Source organism: Condylura cristata, unplaced genomic scaffold, assembly GCF_000260355.1.
Source record: "Condylura cristata isolate star-nosed mole 26May11 unplaced genomic scaffold, ConCri1.0 scaffold00039, whole genome shotgun sequence".
In the NCBI taxonomy this organism is placed as follows: Eukaryota; Metazoa; Chordata; class Mammalia; order Eulipotyphla; family Talpidae; genus Condylura; species Condylura cristata.
The window spans coordinates 1,188,715-1,195,523 of NW_004567140.1; positions in this window are offsets into that span (position 1 = coordinate 1,188,715).

The window sequence follows — 6,809 nt, forward strand, 5'->3', positions numbered from 1 at the left end:
CGGATAAAGGAGCTAAGGAAAACTCAACAAGAGGCAAAAGCACCTAGAAAGTAGCACAAATGTAACTGAGTAATAAGTGGTCCGGACAGGAAATGTTCAGACAGGAGTGAGACTTTGAAGGCTGTCAGAAAAGACATAGCCTTCCTGGAGAATCTGGGAATCTGGCCAGAACCTTGGAAAAGAGAAGTTTTCACTTGATTCTGGCTCCCAAAGTCAAGGAATTCTCATGCCCCATGGTTCTCTGCCCTCGGCAGGACCTGAGGACAGTCAGGGAAGCCTGCGTGTTCCTGTGTCAGCCTGGGTTCCCACTCTAGCTGAAGTCCGTCAACTCTTTTCTTGGGCTGAAGTTCTCAAGTGCTGGGCTACAAGCATCTCTTAGGAAACAAGGAGATGGAGATTAGAAAGTGCAGAACACCAGTCCAGCTCACATCGCTTCCTAACTGGTGCCTGCAAAATAATAATGGCTCCGTTGAAAAGTGCTAAGCCAGGGCACTCTCCACGAGAAGCCCCACACATTGGGGGCTGGAACCTGGCTGCCTGGCAAATGCACTTTCTGCTTTCCTGGCTGGGCCATAAATAACCCGGCTACCTCTAATTTGGCATCAATACCCTGACCAGCCGTGATTTATTCACAGACCAAAACAGGCATCTCTAATTTGCTAACCAATCGCTGCAATTCTGGCCTCGCCAACCAATAATTCTGCCATCTCTAATTTGCCAATAAATAATTCTGCAGCCTCAAATTTACTAACCAATAATGTGACCAATTTGCTGACCAATGGTTGTGTCAAGGCATAATGGTGCCCCTAGCAGATGGTAATTTGCTAAGCAATATTCGGACCTTTCCCCCTTCAGCAATAAAGAACCTACACAATCTTTGAATTCCAAATCCATTACTTTGCTCAGAAGGATGCTGCAGGTCGCTGGATGGCAAAGGGCCCTTCCCCAAAGCTTCCGATCACCTACACATTCTCTCTGGAGAATCGAAGTATCACTGAATGGGTGACAAGTCCCTGCAGGCCCGCCTAAGGTGCAGCTACTGAGACCCAAAGAGAGAAAGGGGCTTGCCCAAGGCAGAAGCAGAGCTGGGACAGGAACACAGCTAGGTGCTGTCAAGCTGCTGGCCAAGCAGCACCGTCCTGGTAAAGCTGACTTCCTCCTTCAGGGCGTGTGGGCCAAGCAGCAGGTCAGTGCTGGCTGGGCTGCTGCCACAGAACTTGATTTGACCTCAGCCAAGTTCCCTCAGTGCCAGAGAGGGAGAACGCTGACCTGGCTGACCCTACCACAGAGGAGGTCTGGGAGCTGGACAAGAAGGAGGTTTTGCTATGCCACACAGAGAACTTGGCCCAATTTCAGCCCCAGGAAATGTTGCTCCCTGCAGAAACCAAAGGTCACATCCCACACTCCCTTTGGGAGCAGGCATCCACGTTTCCTAGAATGAACAAGGAAAGAATTCGGCAAAGTAGTGTGGAGACCCAGGCCAGGGCGTGGCGGCCCCTAGCGTGGAGGAGAGGCGTTAGCTTAGAAAGCCTGGCTGTGCCTGCACCGGGAGGGGTTTCTGGGAGCACCGACTTCACCCCTGCCTAGGTCAGGGGAATCTAAACTGGATTCTCTCAAGTCTTTGTGCCTATAAGAAAGACAACACTCGGGGAGTCTGTTCCACCCCTTCATCCGAAAAGGGCTTCTGGGCCCATTTCTATGCTCCCCACTCTTTTCAATTAAAAGCAGACGAAAAGGAATCACTCTCTGAGATCTGAGGGGCGATTTCCAGTGATGGAAACTGTCGGGAGCCCCTGTGTGTGACGCCCAACAGCCCCAGGCAGTGTCCCCTCAGCAGGGGAGGGAGGTGACGGGGCCTGTCTGTGTGGGCGCCGAGGCGTCCTTCTCTGGTCCTGATGGCCCAGGGACAGGTCTTCCCGGACACCGCTGTGTCTGGGTCAGGGTGGAGAATGAACGACCAGGTAGAAGCCAGAGCGGAAGGGTGGCAGCGTGAGGGACAGGCAGAGGACCCGCGGCACAGACCCACTGAGCTGGGAAGGGCCCTGGGGTCCCCTCGGTAGGACCCTCATGCCCTGTCCATCTCTGCAGGACCAGAGCAGGGAAAACAAGGCGCCTGGAGCAGCAGGGCGCTGGCTAGACTCCGCGGAGGGCAGGTCAGGAGACGCTAGGATATTCCAGAGAGGATGCCGTCGCCAGCTGCAGTCATTGCTGTGGACCAGTAGGGTGGACGCTGAAAGCTGAACAGCTCCGTGGGATGTTGTCCTGGCCGAGGGACAATCTTTGGGGCAGATATGGCATTCGCGGCCTTCAGGCCTCCCGTAGCCCCTGGCTGGACCCCTGCAGCCCTGTGGCCACTGCTGTTCCCCCGGCACCCAGCGGGGCTTCGGTGGGTGACTGGATGATAAGCCTGAGTCAGAGTAGGAACCTCAGATCTCTGCTTAGGAAGCTCTCTGGCTAGAGGCTTCCCCCAAAGCAAAGGCCGAGACTAAAGCCCATGTTCAAGCAGGTCATGGAACGGCTGGTGCCCGGAGGGAGGCGGGCGGGCAGGAGGCGGGCAGGAGGAGGCTGCGGCTTGCGGGGAGGCGGAGCAAGGACACTGGGGGCGGTGGCCGCTGAGGTGGGTGCCCGAGCTTGAGCCCCTGGGGCCTCTCCGGGGGGCCAAGGACCTGCACGGCAGAATCACCACCCAGAGGATGGAGAGGGGGACGTGGTGACCCCGGGTGTCCACCCCTGTGATCAAGGCCTTGACGTCCTCTGTGCACCGTGAGATAGTGTGAGAGGAGCTGGCAGGAGTGCGGCCCACCGGGCTCAGGGCAAGGTGGGGTGCTGATAGGCTGCACCGTGCAAAGCTATCGGAGTCCATGATGAAATGACGGCCTGAAGGGTGTGGGCTAAGGGTCTGACAAATGGACCTTCCCCTCCTAGCAAAGGAGTGGACAGAGTACCTGCAGACGCCCAAAGGAAAGTGGGGGTGGCCTGCCCACGGTTTGGCAGTGTCGGGCTTTGGCAGTGAGGCGGGAGCTCCCCTCTGTGCAGGATGGAAACCCAAGTCTACACCCCATCTTGCAGGTATGAAGACGGAATCTGGAGTCCCCCACCCTGCAGACCCCACCTCACTCTCACTTCCCAGGATCACACTCTGCCCTAGGGCACCCCGCTCTGCCCCTGCCCCCAACTTCTGGCATGCCTGCTGCTGCCGCAGCTGCTCAGTACTTGCCACGTGCACTCAGCACAGGGCCCAGCTGGAGAGAGTTCAGGTTCTGATGCAAGTGGGGGGTCGTTTGCCCCTCACCTCTCTGCAGCCCATGGGCACAGACAACGGAGGGGAGGCGCTCTCAGGACCCCGCAGGCCCAGAGCATCTTTCCAACCACCCCGCCCCGCCCCGAGTCCTTGCTGCACCCTAGTCCAAATTAGTGGCCTCCAAGGCGGTCCTGAGCTGGCTTGGCAGGGGCACACCTTCAGACTCTGGGCTCGTGACAAGGCTGCCTGGGCCGTGAGGAGCCGTCCCGGGGACCCTGCTGCGTGCTGAGGCCTGAAGCCCCCCCAACCCACACACACACACCCGTGTGCACACAGAAGCCCTTGAACTTGCCCTCCAGGCTGGAGAGAAGCCCCTTTCCAGAGGCCAGGGTGGCCATGCCAGAGGGTGGTCTGCTCAGCCTCGTCCCTTCTCCCTGGTTAGACTTCGACCCGCGGTCCCCTCTGGGGTTGGCTGCCAGTTCTCCTGACCACCATCACCCCGCCCCGTCACCCAGGGGCGAGTCAGCCGTGTAAGACTAAGCACAGTGAGACAAAGGGCGGTCACCCCTCCTACGGGACAGCCCACACGTGCTGCTCTACCTTTTTTATTCCCACCAAAAAGAAATCTACGGCGTAGGTCCCTTGTTTAAATTTACATCTGTTTCGCACGTCGCTCAGTTTTGTGAGTGTTTGCTGTCTTTTCTCGGGCGTAGTCCCCGTCGAATTCCCACCACTGTCGCCGCTGCATCATCACCATCGTCCCTGTTTGCTTCCCGCCCTGTTCCGACCCTGCCTCCCCTGCAGAAAGCCTCTGGTCTATAGTTGTGTGTTTATTTTTGTTGTGCTGTGGTGAGTTTTTACTGTTCTTACACAGGACCCTTTTTAAAGATCCAGAAGCAAAGGTGTGAGCTTGCACTGAGCTGGCGGCTATGTTTGACCAGACTTGCCTGGTTCCAGCGATGATTCTTCCTTCAATTCTGAAAAGGCTGTACACATGAAATACCTGTATATGAAGGTAACTTTGCAGCCTGTAGATAATTATATATAACGGTGGTGTAACCTGTCACAGAATTGCACCATGACTGACTGGAGGACTATGAGGTGTGACGCTGAGGGGCCTGTTCTTTTCTGCAGTGGTCAGGCCCTCCCTGGTGGTACAGTGGGTTAAAGCGCAGCACTATGGTGAAGCTAGCTACAGCTGCTTCAGAACCGGTTCGATCCCCAGCCAGGGAGCTGACCCACATGGCGCAGCAGACATCTCCTGTCTCACCTACTGCTCCCCTCAATAGTGTACTTCATCGATCTGCCTGTTCTGCTCCCCACTCTGTCTGTGGTGAATCCTCTCATGGTTCCTGCATCTCTGCATCAGAATGGTACCCCAGTTCTGTATGCATAAGTAAATAAAATATTTTAAAACAAAAAGTAAATTAAAAATAATAATAATAAAGACCAAGTGTCAGAATGCTCAGGACAATGCCTTGTGTAATATATTTTTTGAAAGATTTATTTATTTATGCATACAGAACTGGGGTACAGGCCAGAGGCGCAGGGGCAGCGAGAGGCTTCACCACAGACAGAGAGAGGAGCCGAACAGGCCTACTGACAAAGTACACTTCTGAGGGGAGAAGCAGGTGGGTCAGGAGAGGTCTGCCACGCCATGTGGATCACCTCCGGGGCAGGCGGGGACGGAACTCATGCTGAAGTGGCTTTAGCTTCTTAGTGCTGTGTTTTACCCGCTGTGCCACCAGGGAGGACCCGCCCTGTGTAATATTTTTAAACACTGGTAAAACTTAAGAGGCAAGCAGTTTTGCTGAAAAGTCTGATTTTTGTTCAGAAATGGGATGATCCTGTCACCTACTTCTCACAAGGCAGCAACTGGCTGGAGCTGCCGGGAAGCTCTGCTCAGACGAGGCTGCTGCTCACAGGTCACCCTAGTCACTGCTGCTCCCTGCTGCCCAGAGCCCAGCCTGCCGCCTTCACTCTGTGACACGGTGGTGGGCCTCAGCCTTGCCACAAGCTGTGCGATTTACTATGTGAGTCTGGGCTGATCACTTTTCTCCCTGCCCAACTTAGTGGTGACCTCAGGGTCAGCCGTTCTTTAGTTCGCTGTGAACCTGGTAAGTGCTCAGCACAATAAGGTCTGTTGGGTGAATGAAGGCTGTACAGAGCCTGGCCGGCCTTCTTGCTGACGGACCACCCAGGTCAGCGCTGCTCTGCCCAGCATCCTGCTCACCCCTTCCTGGGCATCATAGCAACACTGCAGAGTAAGTGGACCCCAACTCCTGGCTGCCCGCCTTTTCTCTTAGGTGGGGAGGTCTGGCTGGTGGCAGATGGTGATGGGGGACCCTAAGACCCTCAAACCATAGACTGGGGGTCAACAAAGCCCATAGGACCGAGGTTAAGGAGGAGAGAGAGAGAGATGGAGGAGCAGAGGCGAGAAAAGAGAAAAAGAATAATTGTCCCATGGCAACAATGGTCAAAATGCGTTATTAGGGTGTCCAGGAAATTATAGCTTATGTCCATTAGTTCTTTCAGGGTTAATATTGATGCAGATATTATTTCTATCCACGGCCCCATTTATTTGAAATATTATGACTGGGAGTAGCTGCCGCCGTGAATCAAATCAATTGATGGAGTAGTTAGCCACCAGGGCAGCGGCCCCCCTCCCCCCGCCGCGAGCATGAAATATTATGGAGATGGTTCCTTAAAGTGAGCATTTATCATCATCTGTCTGTGGGCCCCCGCTAGGACCGCCTCGCCCGGCTTCCCGTTGGGCGCGAGGAGCTGTCATAACTCAATCAGGCGGCTAACGCGGCTCCTCCAGCCCACAGCCCGGGGCGTCCCGCTGACAGCCGACAGGGCTGGCCGCTGCTGGCCACGTGCAGGGGAGAGGTATTTTTGGAGGTGGGAGGCCTGTCTCCTAGATCACTTACTGTTCCCAAACACACTGTCATTTCTCACCACCCAGCCTGGGGTCCCACCACCTGGTCAACCTGGAGGCTGCCCCCACCCCGGGCATGTGCCCAGGTAACCCCCAGGCTCTCCACAGGCCTGCAGGCCTGTCTCTGCAGCCCAGTGCCTGCCGGGAGAGGCCCACATCCGCCCGACCCGGCCACCTCCAGCGCAGCCCCATTTAGCCGACGCCTAACGATTATGGCCATAAGAATAATATTTGCGTTGAGTCCTCTCAGGGCTCAGGTAGTCTATGCCGGCCTTTATTTAGCGGTTGGCAAGGTTTGTCTGAACAAGGCCTGGTGGTGAACAGCGTAAGCTTTGTGGCGCAATGGGTCTCTCGACAACTCAACTCTGCTAAAAACAAGCAGCCACAGGCAAGACGTGAAAGGCAGGCCCAGTGGCCTGAGGCCAGGCTTCCCTCTGCCCTCTGCAGTGACCTGGCTTCACCCCTTCCCAGGAGGGCCCCTCTCTGTAAAGTCTTCCTTGGCTCTTTAAAATTAACCTAAACTCAGCTTCCCTACGACCCAGCAATCCCACTCCTAGGTATCTACCCAAAAGACACAAAAACACTGACTGAAAAAGATACCTGCACCCCCATGTTTATTGCTGCTTT